Source organism: Eptesicus fuscus, chromosome 19, assembly GCF_027574615.1.
Source record: "Eptesicus fuscus isolate TK198812 chromosome 19, DD_ASM_mEF_20220401, whole genome shotgun sequence".
NCBI classification, from domain to species: Eukaryota; Metazoa; Chordata; class Mammalia; order Chiroptera; family Vespertilionidae; genus Eptesicus; species Eptesicus fuscus.
Window position 1 is genome coordinate 22,086,124 of NC_072491.1, and position 16,054 is coordinate 22,102,177.

A 16,054-nucleotide genomic window follows, 5' to 3' on the forward strand; every position below is an offset into this window, starting at 1 on the left:
AGAGAAATAAAGTTGATTGAAGTTAAGAAGTTCTCTGAGAATTTCTGTTCACTAGTTTAATGTCAAAACCCATTCACTAGGAAAAATGAAGTTAAGGTGGACTTTTATCACCAATCATATCTGAACACTGTGGCTATTCACTGTATGTTGATTTGCTAATCTCCTATTTATATTTATTACTCCAGGAGTTCTCTTTCCCACTTATTCTCTAGATGACATAAGCATATATCAATGGAAGAAGAAAGCAATTCAGAGGTGAATAAACAGGGTGCCATCTGGCCATCACCACTTATCCACATTGTGTCCTTGAAAAAGCATTTAATATTTCTGAATATTGGCTATGATATTATAAATAGAATACCCAACTGCATGTGCTTATTAGAAAGAACAAACAAACAAAAAACCCATATTTTGATTGATAAAATGCAATATATATTGTAAAACATCACACACACAAACTGGCAGTATTGTATTCATCATTAAATTTGAATGATTTTGAATCTTACATTTGATATGCTTAATTCCAACTAAGTATTTATTTATGTTAATTTGTCAAACTGCACATTAGATTTTCATCTTTTACACTTTTCAATTATACACCTGTATGATTGTCATTCTTAAATCCAGCAGGCAAAATTTGCCCCATCTGAGTTGGAAACTATTCACTCAAACCCATTTATAGAGAAATTAATGCAGTGCCACTGGAATAGAAGATCCTCATTAGATCAAAATCAGATGCCCTGACTTCCTGGACACTTACAGGCATACAACTCTCTACTTAAAACAAAAACAAACCTAAACCATATACTATTAAATGCACAAACTCCTCAAAAATAATAAAACAGACACTATTATTTCTTAAAAATTATTAATTGATACAAATTTACCTAAGTACAGAGAAAGTCTAAGAACATTGAACTTGGGTGAAAACCACTATAAAGAGAAAGCCTCACAGCAGGAAGCAGAAGAATTCGGGCAGCAAAAAAATTCAGACCAAAGTGTGTTGTACATTGGCATCTGTTGAGTGCTTTGTTTTCCTTCCTAGTGTTAGCTCTATTCAATTCAGTGCCCCGGGCACCTCCACTAGTTAAAAGGAACAAATAAATAAACAAATCAGACATCTCAGCAGCTTCTGTCACTCTTTCCAATCTCTATTTGCGCTCCAGCTAATGTAAAACACACTTCGGTAAAATTTTGTTATAAAATATATGTTATAAAATATATATTTCCTCTCATCTAATTCTCTATTTGGGATTTTTCACTGAAGATTACATCTCATACTCTATTACTCAGAGAAATAGCATAGATGCATTTTAATGAGGTCTTTGAAAGAGATGTGGATATTTTAGCTGCCCCTCACCCCTTTTACTTGAACAGTGCACTTTATAATTAGTGGTGTGGTACAACATTTTTTTTCTAAAGGATAGACACTGAATACATTTTCAGGCTGTCATAAGAAATCCCATGAAACACAAGAGATCCATGAGGCAAGATTTTTTTGTAATACTTATTTGCTTTGCAGTGGACATTTAAAATAGTACAATTTTCTACATTTCTTCATTATTTACCTCTGTGTAGTTTCAGGTAAACAGCTTGTTAATTGCAAAGTAAATGGAGGTGATAGTCTTAAAATTTTCATTTTATGTCTGACCCTCTGATTTTCTTTCATCATAAAACTGTTTTTTCATTCTTCTTTACTGCCCTGATGTATTTTTCCTTGTTAATGTTGCATGTTTTTCTCTTCTATTTATCTTTTATTTTATTTTCTAGCCAAGCATGTATAGAGTAATATATCCTTATAGCAGAACTCTTTTTTTCTCTGCTTAGATGAACAAAAGATATGCTCTGAAAAATTTACTACCAAAAGATAAGAAGGTAAATTTTTAAATATTCTACCTCCCATAGAACTGTCAGAAATGAAAGCCTCCTGACACAGGCCTAAAATTTTAATATATGCTAACAAAAGTGACATGTCACTATTTTGCTCCATATAGAACTGTTTTTCTTTTCTGCTTAGAAAATATATTTATGTGAACTTATTACTTTTTGACTTTTTATAATAAGAATCACAAACTGGCCAAAACCGGTTTGGCTCAGTGGATAGAGCGTTGGCCTGTGGACTGAAGGGTCCCAGGTTCGATTCCGGTCAAGGGCATGTATCTTGGTTGCGGGCATATCCCCAGTAGGGGGTGTGCAGGAGGCAGCTGATCAATGTTTCTCTCTCTTCAATATTTCTCTCTCTATCTCTCTCACTTCCTCTCTGTAAAAAATCAATAAAATATATTAAAAAAAAGAATCACAAACTGATATATTTGTTTTCTATATTGAATTTGATCATTGACAAATTTCTGTTTCACTGGAATAGGTCTATATTTTGTTTCTACTTTTTTTTCAGACATGTTGCTTTGGATATTTATATAAACCAGTCCCAAAACAAATTAAACCATTTTTATTATGCTGTTCATCTTCCTATGACCTCTGGCACTGGACACTCCAACTTTTAGTCATATTCTCAGCATTTCAAGTACATTCTTTGCTCAGATCTTCTTGTTCTTGCCCAAACTCCTCTTCTGGTTGGAAAATCTTTACTCCTGCTCAAGGATTCCACTTAAGCTAACGCTTTCCCAGGATTTTTCCATTCCTCCCTGTGCCATCCCTGCCAAATGTGTATATTTGAACATTGAGATCCAATGGACTTTGTTTTCCTTTAGAATTTTCTCAACATCTTTGGTGTTTGCCAGTCTTTCTTTATCAAAGTGAGGTGAGAGCATGCCTAAAGATCAGTCAAGAAGGTCCAACAGGTACAGTGGGTGGGGAAGCTGTTCCTCCTCAAGTATAAAGTAGTATAAACCTGGAACTGGCTCAACAATACAAACCAGAACCAAAGGGGTTAGGGAACTCTATATGGTTGCTACTGCCACTTCACAAGCAAAGTTATAAAGAGAGATTTTTAAAAAGCAATGAGGCCCAGCTGGCGGGGCTCAGTGGTTGAGCATCGACCTATGAACCATGAAGTCATGGTTCTATTCCAGTCCTCTCAGGTTCGGGCTTAGTCTCCAGTGTAGGGTATGCAGCTGGTAGCCAATCAATGTTTCTCTGTCATCATTGATATTTCTCTCTCCCTCTCCCTTCCTCTCTGAAATCAATAAAAATATATTTTCAAAAAAAGCAATGAGGACTGGATAATTAATGTGTTGTAGGTATTATTCAGTCATCTTCACCACTGGCTATGAGTTTCTTAAAATAATAATTGTATAATCTATATGAATATACCCCAAAATCAGTGCTTGAATATAGAAAATGCTCAATGATTATTTGTCAAATGAATTAAATTTGAAAAGAGAAATAACCACTAACTGAATTATAATTAAATGACCAACTAAAGAGAAGATTCTTCAAAGAATCCCAATTTTTAAATACCTGCACATGTTTTAATTAAAACTACTTAATTGAACATTTCTTCCCAATTGGGGAATTCCCAACAGAGTTCTCAATAGCATAATATAGTGTTTAGGGTTGATGCTTTCATTACGGGGGGGAAAAGAGGGTTAAGTGATTCTAATACTATCCCAAGTCAAATTGTTTTGCACCCATCCATATAACTATGTGTATCTTTCATTTATTTTCTCCTCCCTATGTGCTTAATTAATCTTTAATCCCTTTAAAATTTTATTCAGTCAATTTAACTACTCCTGACAGCTTCCACTAAGCCAATGTTTGCTTTCTCTTTCAAGGAAGATTTTAAGAACTTTCACCATAAATGTCTTATGGGTCCCATAAAGGCATAACCCTGGAAGAAATACTTTCTACAATTTTCTTCAAAGCAAGTAACTAAAAAAATTCACTAAAATGTTGTGTTACAAGGATACTTGGAAACTCTCCTAATGATAACTGTCATGTTATGGGACTGAGAATTTTCAGATGAATAGATCAGAGGCAGTGAGTTAAACTTTAAGAAAAATACCCCCAAGTTTTTGGAAACTAAAGCATTGCCATTTGCTGGAAATAAAAACATGACATTATCCAAAAAGTGAAAGTGATTGGATATATTATTTTTTAAAAGCAATATTTTAGCCGAAACCGGTTTGGCTCAGTGGATAGAGCATCGGCCTGCGGACTCAAGGGTCCCGGGTTCGATTCTGGTCCAGGGCATGTACCTTGGTTGCGGGCACATCCCCAGGTGGGGGTGTGCAGGAGGCAGCTGATTGATGTTTCTCTCTCATCGATGTTTCTAACTCTCTATCCCTCTCCCTTCCTCTCTGTAAAAAATCAATAAAATATTTTTTTTTAATATATTTTATTGATTTTTCACAGAGAGGAAAGGAGAGGGATAGAGAGCTAGAAACATCGATGAGAGAGAGACATCGACCAGCTGCCTCCTGCACACCCCCCACCGGGGGATGCGCCCGCAACCAATGTACATGCCCTTGACCAGAATCGAACCCGGGACCCCCCAGTCCGCAGGCCGACACTCTATCCACTGAGCCAAACCGGTTTCGGCTCAATAAAATATTTTTAAAAAAATAAAATAAAAGCAATATTTTATTGCCATTAGTAAGAATGAAATTCAAAATAAGAAAGCTCTTGTGAAATACAGCTAAACACTATGCAGTGGTAAGATTCTTTTAGAAGCTTTTCTGCATTTTCTTAGAAGCTTTTCTGCATTTTCTTTATGTATCATAAAGTAAGTTTGTATAAAGAAAGAGAAAAAAAGAGAAGGCAGTGCCATCTACTTAACCAAAGCAGAGTATATGAAATTTTATAGGGCAAATATCCAAATGAATATTTTTTATATATGAGATGTTCTTGCTATAGGTTTAAGGTTTTGTTTTTTTAAGATTTCACCTACAAAGTACACACATTTGTTCACTCATACTTTTGCTTTGAAATCACTCTTTTTCTTCTAGTTGTTACTACAGAATGTCATTTTAGAATTTATACAATTTTTCTAATCCAAAATTTAGAAAAAGGAAAGGTTGAGTGAGCCATCAAAAACAACCAAGTTACAGTTTTACCATCTGTACAGGTGGTCAGGGATCCAAATGTATCTAAGTGAACTACCCAGGGCTAACTTACCATACGGTGAGAGGATGAATGTCTCTTGAGGCAACAGAAAAGCTACTTGAATCTAAAGATAGCTCCTCAAATTGCCCCTCGTTGGTTACAAATAACAAATGGAATTTTCACTCCACTGTTCTAGCACTGTCTGCTCTCTGAAATCCAGAACCTCCCAAACTAATATTCAGGGACACATTTACTCTATCTGCCTGCAGATTGGGCTGCAAAACATGGTAAAAATAGCAAAGAGTTATTGCCTTTCCTGATATTTCTAAAAGTTGTAAATATGAAAAGTCTCTTTTTTTTTACACAATATTTTAAATCTTTCTCAGAATTTCATACTTACTAAAAAACATCTTAGCATTCACATATACATCTTAATGACTAAACAGTTCAAAGTCAAGATGCAGCAAGCCACAAACTAGTGTTTTTGATGTCCAGATGTTTCTGTTAAGCCTAATGCCTTATAAAATGGCCACTTACCTGTGTAAAAATAACTTCTTACCTGTGGACAGGTCTCATTTGTTAGTCGTCTATCAAGTCTATGACAGTTAAGACAAAAGCACAACTTGAAAAATGGGCAGTGTGGCACAGAACTGTCCTTACAAACCACCAAAGTGAAAATCTACATTGTCTACTTTTACTAAACTATCACTATCATTTAAACTCCAACAGGGTCCCAACAGAAGTTTCCATTCTTACTTAGCTACCAGGTCCCTTTCCTTGGAGGTTTTTTCACAGTTTTGAACCCAGAGCACCAGATACTAACATTTCCCCTGAATTAAATGCACTATCTCTGCTCCAGAACTATAGACCCTGCACACAGCAAGTAGGAACTTGGGTGGGTTTTCTTCAGGGAGAAATTTAACAGAGATGTTTTAAAGAGTAAGCTTCTGCTGCTGCAGGAGAAGGAAGAAAGAAGACAACCTTATAGTGCCTACTTAAGGAGGTTGTAAACAATTGGGCAGAAGACCTGAAAATACACCTTTCCCAAGAACACATATGAACAGCCAATAGATATTTGAAAAGAGGTTCAACCTCACTGGCAATTAGGAAAATGTAAATTAAAACTACAATGAGATACCACCTCAGACCCGTCAGAGTAGCCACTACCAACAAGACAAGCAATAACAAGTGTTGGAGAGGTTGTGGGAAAAAGGGAACCCTCATTCACTACTGGTGGGAATGTAGACTGGTATAACCACTATGGAAAGCAGTCTGGTGATTCCTCAAAAAATTAAGAGTAGAGCTACCATATGACCCAGCAATACCTCTCCTGTGTGTATACCCAAAAAACTTGAAATAATGTATTTGCAAAGATATATGCACCCTATGTTCATTGCAACATTATTCACTGTGGCCAAGACATGGAAACAATCAAAGTGTCCCATGATAGAGGATACAGAAAATGTGTAAATATAAGGGCTACTTCAGGGATGATAAGCTTCACCTTTCTTTTTATTTTAGTCATTGTTTCAGCCGAGTCTAGATAATTTGCATTCACCTAGCAAATATAACTGTTTTGTTTATGGATAAGTAATATTTGAATCTGATCATATTCTATAGAGGATGTGGTACATGTACACAATGAAATACTACTCAGCCATAAGAAAAGAAGAAATAGCTCTGTTTGCAACAACATGAATGGACCTTTAGAACATTTTGCTAAGTGAAATGTTAGTCATAAAAAGCTAAGAACTATATGATTTCACTCATGTGGGATATAAAACTGAAACTCATGAACACAAATATCAGTGTGGTGATTGCCAGAGGGAAGGGGGTGGGGGAAGAAAGAGGTCCCAATATAAGATGACAGGAGAAGATTTGACTTGGGTGGTGGGCACACAGATCTTGTATCATAGAAACCCACACCTGAAACCTATATGTTCATGTTGACCAATATTGCCCCAATTTAATAAATATTTTAAAAATTAAAAAATACATACATAAAAAAGAAGGTTGTCATTAGTATCACTGAAAAAAGGCATCACAGGTATTTGGCTCATGGTAGCACCTAATAATTAGGAGCTTTTATTATTAATACTAGAGGCCTGGTGCACAACATTCGTGCACTGGGGGTGTGTCCCTCAGCCCAGCCTGCACCCTCTTGCAATCTGGGACCCCTTGGGGCATGTCTGCTTAGGGGTCCTTAGTACTGCCGTGGAGGCAGGAGAGGCTCCTGCCACTGCTGCTGCCCTAAGGCGCAGCGAGCCCGGCTTCTGGCTGAGCAGCACTCCCCCTGTGGGAGCACACTGCCCACCAGGGAACAGCTTCTGCATTGAGCGTCTGCCCCTGTTGGTCAGTCCGCATATTAGCGACCAGTCGTTCCACCATTTGGTCAATTTGAATATTAGGGTTTTATTATATAGGATTACTACTAACCTTTTGTGATCCATTCCTTGGCCTAGATCAGACCTATGTATATTTTGTTTTCCACACATTTTTCCTATAACCATCTCCAGTCTTTCTTAAGCTTTCTACACTCAGGTATAGGGAAGAACTTCTACTACTCAAACTTCATGCAGACAAGCAGTATGAGTCCATCTAATAAGAAAGTAGAATAATTTAGCCCTTTGTTCCTTAATGTCAAAGTTTACCCCACACACAATGAGCAATGTATTCTCTTTTACGTTCAGAACAGCACATTTTAAGAAAACACAATCTCAAGTTTTAATAAGCTAACAAATTGGTGGAAACAACATGCACCCAAATAATTAGAATAAATGAAGTAAATGTAATAAAATGTAAAGTTGAAGCACACAGGTGTGTTACTTAATAGAAGCAGGGTGAAGGTGGTTAGGGAAAGATGCTTAGAAAAAGGAGCCTAAAACATATGGTTTCCATGGAATTCTACCTCATCTCATGAATTTCTGTGGGCCAAATGTAATTTTTAAGTAACATAGTTAAAAGAGAAATATTGAATTTTTTGTTTCTTTCATGTGTATTTCTGTCTTAGTCATGAAAAAAAAAGCAAAACATATGTTTGACAAAGTAAATCAATAACTCTAAAAGTTAACTTACTTTTTCCAATAACAGAATTAGTCATACACATAAATATTGCATTTTATAGTATGAAAGAGAGAAGCGTATGTTGTAGGAAAAACAACTTACTGACGGCAGCTAAGATTGCTGTGAGAAGTGCCCAGTGGCATTGAGAATGAAGTAAAGTGGATTTGCTGGGACCTATGCTTTATTTTGGTACAGAAAATGTGTAAATATAAGGGCTACTTCAGGGATGATAAGCTTCACCTTTCTTTTTATTTTAGTCATTGTTTTAGCCGAGTCTAGATAATTTGCATTCACCTAGCAAATATAACTGTTTTGTTTATGGATAAGTAATATTTGAATCTGATCATATTCTATTCCATTTGTTATGGGAATACATATTGTCTATCAAAGATATTTAAGAAGCTCTTACAAAAAGGTGTACTGCATATACTAGTATAATTTCAGAATTTAAAATCTGTTGGGGAACTATGTCAGTATTTTTTATAATTTAAGTATAGATTCATTAAGTATAGATATTGAGTTGAGTAAAACTACTTTTATAGCTCATTGAAGACATGTTTAAATTCCCAGTAAACTGTCACCCAGGCAAACTGTCAGTCTGGTTATTTCTAACTGATTATAGAGAGAATCATGTCCCATTGCACCCTCCCTCTGGTCAAAGCACATGTGCAAGGTTTTAGTAAAATGTAAGTATTATTAACTTCCTAATACATAATACTGAGTAAACATGCACATTATTCTGCTGGAGCGAAAACACCACTAACTGAACCAACAAAGCCCAACAGTTTGTTTTCAAATAAATGTCTCTTTTGTGTTCACTAAATGGGAGTGCATTCACTATCTTTCTCATTCTACATAATTATAGCAGATGGGAACGTTTTTCCTTAGATTGAGAACTTGGCATTTTACATGTTTAATTTGGCTCAAGATACAACATTTATAGAACTGCATGCCAAGTACTGATTTTCTGAGATTCACTATTGAGTATAAATATAATTATGTTAAATATTCCACCCATAAATAAATTATAACCCTACCCCTACAGGTTATTCCTTGGGCATAAGACAAAAACATAGATTGATATTGCTATATTTTTTAGGCCACTGAGCAGAAGTCTATAAATTGCTACTCCAGGGTAATAATTGACTTAATATTTGAGTATGAATACAATCAGCTTTAACTAACTCCCAGAATAGTATATTAAGCTTAATTATTATGATTTTCTATTGTATATTGATTAATATCAAGGCTGTTTCTACATGACTGTCAGATGAAAGGCTGAAAGGGATAAAAGAATGCTTTTGTTAACACTGGTTAACTGTGTATTATATGAGGATCTTAGAAAGAATTAATATAACCTGCATAGAAAATAAATGTATGAGGGAAGGCAGGGATCCTAAGAAACTTGAAGGATGGGTGAGGCTAGAAATATGCAAAAAGGAGGAAGAGCAGAATCTCTTTTCCTATGAGCTACAGAGTTCATGGCATGTTTTTACTATACTAAATGGTTTAAAATTTCTATCACATGTACACTTAGAAGCCTACCACTATAAGATAGCTCCCACATCACCGTGACTACTTGTAGCTAAGCACAATTTGAAAACCTCTGATTAGGAGGTAAGCATAGTTCCTTAAGCAAACCAAATTTATGCTCTACTCTTATCAACAGTAAGATAAATAAATATTAAGTAGGGAAGACATTACAGGCCCATGGCATAAAACAAATAACAGTAACAAAGACTTGACAATACCAATTTCTGGTATGGAACAAAAGGATATCTCTTTCATTTCTGGTAGGAATTTAAATGATAAAACCACTTTGAAAGGTAGTTTTGCAGCACCTTAGAAAGCCTTGTTGACATAGTTTCAACACTCAATCAAGCAATTGCATTTCTAGGTATTTACCCAACTGATTTGAAAAGTATGGCCATGCAAAAACCTGCATACTAATATTTATTTCAGCTTTATTCGCAATCATGAAAAGCTGGAAACTATTAAGATGTCCTTCAACAAATGAAAGGGTACAAAATAAGAGTGCATCCATACAATGGTATATTATTCAGTGATGAAATGGAAGGATCTATGAAGTCAACCAAAGATATGGATTAATATCAAATGCATACTACAGTGTATGATTAAGTTTATAGGAATTACATGATCAAATTCAGGAAAAGGCAAAACTATATTGACAGTAAAAAAAAATCTGGTTTTAGATTAGGCACTGTTTTCTTAGGATATTAAAAGCACAAGCAAAAATAAAAACAAAAAAATAGACAAACTAGACAACATCAAAATAATGAAGTGAACATTTTAATTACAGTTTACAGGCTGACCCTGAGAAACTTGGAAGTTGCCACTTCATCCTAACACAAACCCACTGTCTTACCCCCTCAAACCAGTGAAAAATAAGGGGTGAGCACCACACCATTAAGAGGGTAAGAAGTGGAGAATGAAAAATCAAGCAAATATCTTCAGACAGGAAAAATGTATGCCTTTAAAATGAACAGAATTGACATAGCAATACCCATCAACTCAATGAGGGAATGTAAAGTGTTTGACAATGTGTTGAGTATTGAGGACATAAAAGCAGAGACTTACAAGTCACATAGTGGACAACATGTAAATAATTTCCCGGGTAATGGAATGGCACACATATCCAAGCAAAATTTTCCTCGACTTGGACATGGTCCATGCCAAATCTTCTGAGGAGCATTCTTTTTCTGACTATGCATGTTGCAGGCAGAATAAAAATAGTCTTTAAGCTCACCAGAATTAATTACTTGTATTTAGGAAGATATTTCTCTGGTAGTGGTGAAGGAGAACCCTAAATACTTAAAGAATTAAATACTTTGGTTACCTTGGAAATCTTACCTATGTGAGTACCTCTGGTTATTCAAGAAAATGCTCATGTAAGTAGGGCACCAGTTTTAGCACTACTGGTTTTTCCTTTTAGTCTTTACATTTTAATTATTCAATATGCAAAAAAAAAAATAGAATTCTACATTCTATGACCATCCTGAAGGGCCAATATACTTCTCAAATTTGTCTATATGTTCTCTTTGTATTATAAAACTAGAGGCCCAGTGCACAAAAATTCATGCACTGGCGGGTGGGGGGGATGCTCAGCCCGGCCTGCCCCTTCTTACATTCCAGGAGCCCTCAGGGGATGTCCTACTGATAGCTTAGGCCCCCTCCCTGCAGGGAGCCTAAGCCACAGTCTTGCCTCCCTCTGCAGGAGGCGACCGAACCAATCAGGGGAAGGCGCTGCCCCCATCAACCCACTGCTGCTGGCCACTTCGGCTACCGGCCCTCCTCAGCCCTTGCAGCTGGAGGCTTTGTCTGGAAGGATGTCCGGAAGATGTCTTGTCTAATTAGCATATTACCCTTTTATTAGTATAGATTTAGCTGCTAGTGTAGTGACACTTTTAGCTCTAAAATTATTTTATTACCATTAGAATATTGTGGGATGGTACAATAACAGAACAATTATTTCCCAGAAAATATTATGAGATTAACAGAATTCAAATTTTATTTCTTCATAATGCCAGATGAAGAGACTTTGATATGATCCATAGCATAGAGGTGAATTTGAACATTGTTAATAAGTGGAAAATGGGAGTCCAGAGAAAAATGAAACATTACTAAAATATTTGGATAAGGAAAAAAGTGACATATATATGTTTTTTCTCCAATTCTTCTTCCAAAAGCCTAGCATTTCCCAGCATTCTTTTCTCCATTCAAGCTCTACTCCCTACCCAGAATACCTTCTCTTTCCTTGTCAGTTAATTTCAATTTCAAATGTCACTGTTTTTGGTTTGTTTTTTTTTTTTGAAACTTTCCTTGACCTTCAAAATGGATTCATTACTTTTCCTCTATATCCTCAAAGTATATTATTTTAAAAGATTAAGTTTAATTAACATACTCTGTTTTTTTATTATATATAATTGTTAAACTACCTAAAATTTATTAGTACAAAGTTATCTCAGCACATGATCCATTGAGTTATGTTGCTGTATGAATTACCACTTAATTAAACCACACATTTTAAGAAACCAAGCAATATAGGACATATAACTAACTCATAAGTTTCAAAAAATAAGAGGCCTACCCAGTTGTTTAGGGAAAAAAGCAAAATTTGTAATTAATATTAGTTTTCAATTTATTGCTACTTAAAATAATATCTATATTAATTGAAACAATGTGTCACAATATCTAAATCCTCTTATAATCAAAATGAAGGACCTATAAAATGATGCAGGATAAAAGCCTGATATTAGAGAATCAATATATGCTCAGGATTAAATAACATAACTTATTTTTACTTTAAAATTGTGACACGTCAGTGGAACTTACTCTTCTATCACCTCAATATGAAACAATTCAATGCAAATAACAAAAATTAATATATGTGAAAAATTAATTTCCTTTCAGTTTACTATGAAATAGCCCCCCCCTGGGTTAAATTTTGTTGACATTTAGACTAGAGTAGCTCCATAAGTCTAGTACACAGAGTTATCTTTCAATATGCCAATCATTGTACATAAATGTCGTAAAATAAAACTTGAAATAAAACATTTCATATTACCCCAAAGCATAAAATACGATAAATATATGGAAGTTTTATCCTCTCAAAGCTCCATATCTTTTTTATATTTTTATTTTATTTAATTTTTTCCATCACCATTTATCCCTCCATGCCTTCTTCCACCTACACTCATCCCCCACCATCACCCCTACAATCACCACACTGTTGTCCATGTCCATGAGCTCTCTTTTTTTTCTTTTTTGCTCAATAGACACACACACACACACACACACACACACACACACACACACACACACACACACACCAGAACTCTCTGCCCACTCTCTGTCTATGAGTCTGTCTCTATTTTGCTTGGTAGTTCAGTTTGTTCATTAAATTCCACATATGAGTGAAATAATGTGTTATTTGTCTTTCTCTAATTGGCATTATTTCAGCATAATATTCTCCAGGTCCATTCATGCTATTGCCAAGGGTAGAATTTCCTTCCTTTTTGTGGCAGAGTAGTATTCCATTGTGTAAATGTACCACAGCTTTTTTTATCCACTCATCTACTGATGGACACTTGGGCTACTAAATTTTGGCTGCAGTGAACATATGGGTACATATATTCTTTCGAATTACTGTTTTGGGTTTCTTAAGATAAATTCCCAAAAGTGGAATCACTGGGTCATAAGGCAGTACCATTTTTTTTTTTTGAGGTAACTCTTTTGAAAGCAAAATTATTGCCTCATTGATTCCATGATAATAACTATTTTCCGTTCTGAAAAACAATATATCGGTAAGAAACAATTAGAGGAAAAGACCTTTTTCCATCTCAAAAAGAAAAATGAGAAAAAGTTAAAAAGAATGCTGTGTAAAAGTTGTCATATTTGTTTGTTTATATTATTTTGTACACTGATTTTCATGGTCCCACTTTTCTTCAATATTGGCTTCAGAATGACTAAATTCTTTCCTGTTTGAAATGTCAGTTTCTTTTTGCTTGTCAGAGGTGAACAGTGGTGTCATAATTCAAAGCTAATACTTTTTTGACTAGTTACAGTTCAGTGGCTTTCTATTTTTGCAAAAGGACATATCTAAAATATTAGAAAGAAATCCTGACAAGTTCTCTCAAAACTCCAGTCCAAATGCAGTGGTCCCTATCATGCTCGCTTAGATGACCTGGTTTACAATCTGCCAGCCTGTCAGAGGCTGCTGCACAGACAGAGTTCTAAGGACTTGGTGCAGCCTGTTTGCTGCTTGGAGCCGTGATAAAAGAAAGAAATCGACCAGAGTTGAGAGCAGTGGTACTTGATTTCAGGGTGGTGCTGTGTGCAAGTACTTGAACATACAAGGATGCAAGTTCAGCATGCTCATCTCCTGCCCCTTAACCCCTGAATAAAAATGCTCAGTCACAAAATAATAGTTACTACATAATTATCATTTTTTATCTGTTACTACAAGTTACCAGTTTACATATATTCTCCTAAATTCTGAATGGTTAAGGTAAAAATTACTTTTGAGCTCCATGGTTTCAATGGAATATGTCCTTCTTTTCTCCTAGGACTTGATGAAATCAATGAGTTGAGTCCTAGTTCACTAGGTGAGTTAAGTTTCAGATGTGCTTGATCATTCTTTGTCCCTGAGATGACAACAAAGTTTGTGGTGTTGCTAAATGGCAAATCATTGAGATTTGTCTTAGTAAAGTAACGATAGCATAATTATATTGGCATGTACACTGGAATCAGGTGTTATTAAAATATTGTTATAAAGGTTGCAATGAGATGTCATTTCAAATGGAAAATAATAATTTGTTCAAGTTTTCTAACTACTATAATTAAGGATGCTAGAGAATTTAACCATGAGAAATTCTAGGTGTTGGCATCCAAAACACATGTCTCTAATCACATAATCAAAAACATGAGAAGCCATTAAATGTTACACACATTTAGGGTTTCTTTCACAAATTTTATTTTATAATTCCTCTTTTCAGGTTACTTGTTCAAAATAAAAATTTGGAATAGTTTTAGCTCAGAGAAGCAGAACTGAAAAGTGCATCTCTCCCATTCCTTATAACAAGAAAATATTTGGACAAAAGGCAAATTAGTGACTTTTCTTAAATCCATTAGAGCACTGATGTCATAGGACAAACCCTTGGGGAGGTGCAGAAATATGTGTTTGACCAACCACTATAACTGGAAGAGGGGCGGGTCACTTGTGAAGATCATAAGACTGAGAACTAGGCTCATGGTACTGGCACCAAACAGGTTTAATCTGAACATCAAACAACACCCTCCCCTCCCAGTCCCAGATCCCATCACCATGCTTAGAGCATCAAGTAAAAATAAGAGTGGACTGCAGCTATGGGAGTTGCAACAGAGATTTTATTGGTGGAAGAGTAGAAAGGGAAGCCTAGCAGGGAGCAAAAAATAGAAAAACCTTGTAGCCAACTTGCCCAGCTGAGTTTAAAAGCTACAGTTGATGCCCCACAGGCTCCAGGGCTTCTAGGAGAAATGGCTGATTGTAGGATTGGGGCAGGAACAAGATAAGATGAGCCTGGAGCATCCTTTAGAGCCAGAAAGTGAGAAAATGCTAAAAAGAAAAATTGATGAGGCCTCAGGGACATAGGAAACACCTTAGCAGAGCAACCAATGCTGAAATGATATGAGCCAGAAGAGTGGTTAGGGGCGATCAGGCAGGCATGCAGAGTGGTTAGGGATGATCAGGTGGGCAGGTGAGCAGTTAAGGGCCATCAGGCAGGCAGGCAGGCCAGCGGTTAGGAGCCAGCAGTTCTGGATTGCGAGAGGGATGTCTGACTGCCCACGGGATCGGGCCTAAACCAGCAGTAGGACATCCCCCGAGGAGTCCCGGATTGCGAGAGGGTGCAGGCCGAGCTCGCTCCCCCGCCCCCCTCTGCACAAATTTTATGCACTGTGCCTCTAGCAAGCAATAATGCAATTACATGCTATGTTAACATCATCTGTTTTCTTTGTTTGGTCTTAAAACTTGATAAGGATTTCCTGCAGCTTCTAATATTTGAGTTACATTATCTTTTATGTATACACCCTTAGACTTCAAATACTCTTATAACCAGCTCCTCCTTCTGAAATGCATAGCATGTGTCCTCTCTTCATACCTGCATGGTGCAGAGAATGTTCCTAGTTATCAGCATAATGAATGTCAAGAGACCAAAAAAAAAGTTTTCCATTTTGCTTGCTTTGAATACAATTGATATTGGGAGCATTTCTTTTTGCTTCTCAAATTTTACAAATAAAAGCATGTGAAGTTTGAATTTTAAAGAACTCTTAGTATCTGTAATTATAATCTGTGCAATTCAGGGCATAATAGGACAGACAGATCTAATATGATCTCATAGCATGACATATTTAATTGCAGGATTTTAAGTACTACATTAGTGATATTGCCAGCATATAATTTTATATTTCAAACAACTATTTTTTATGT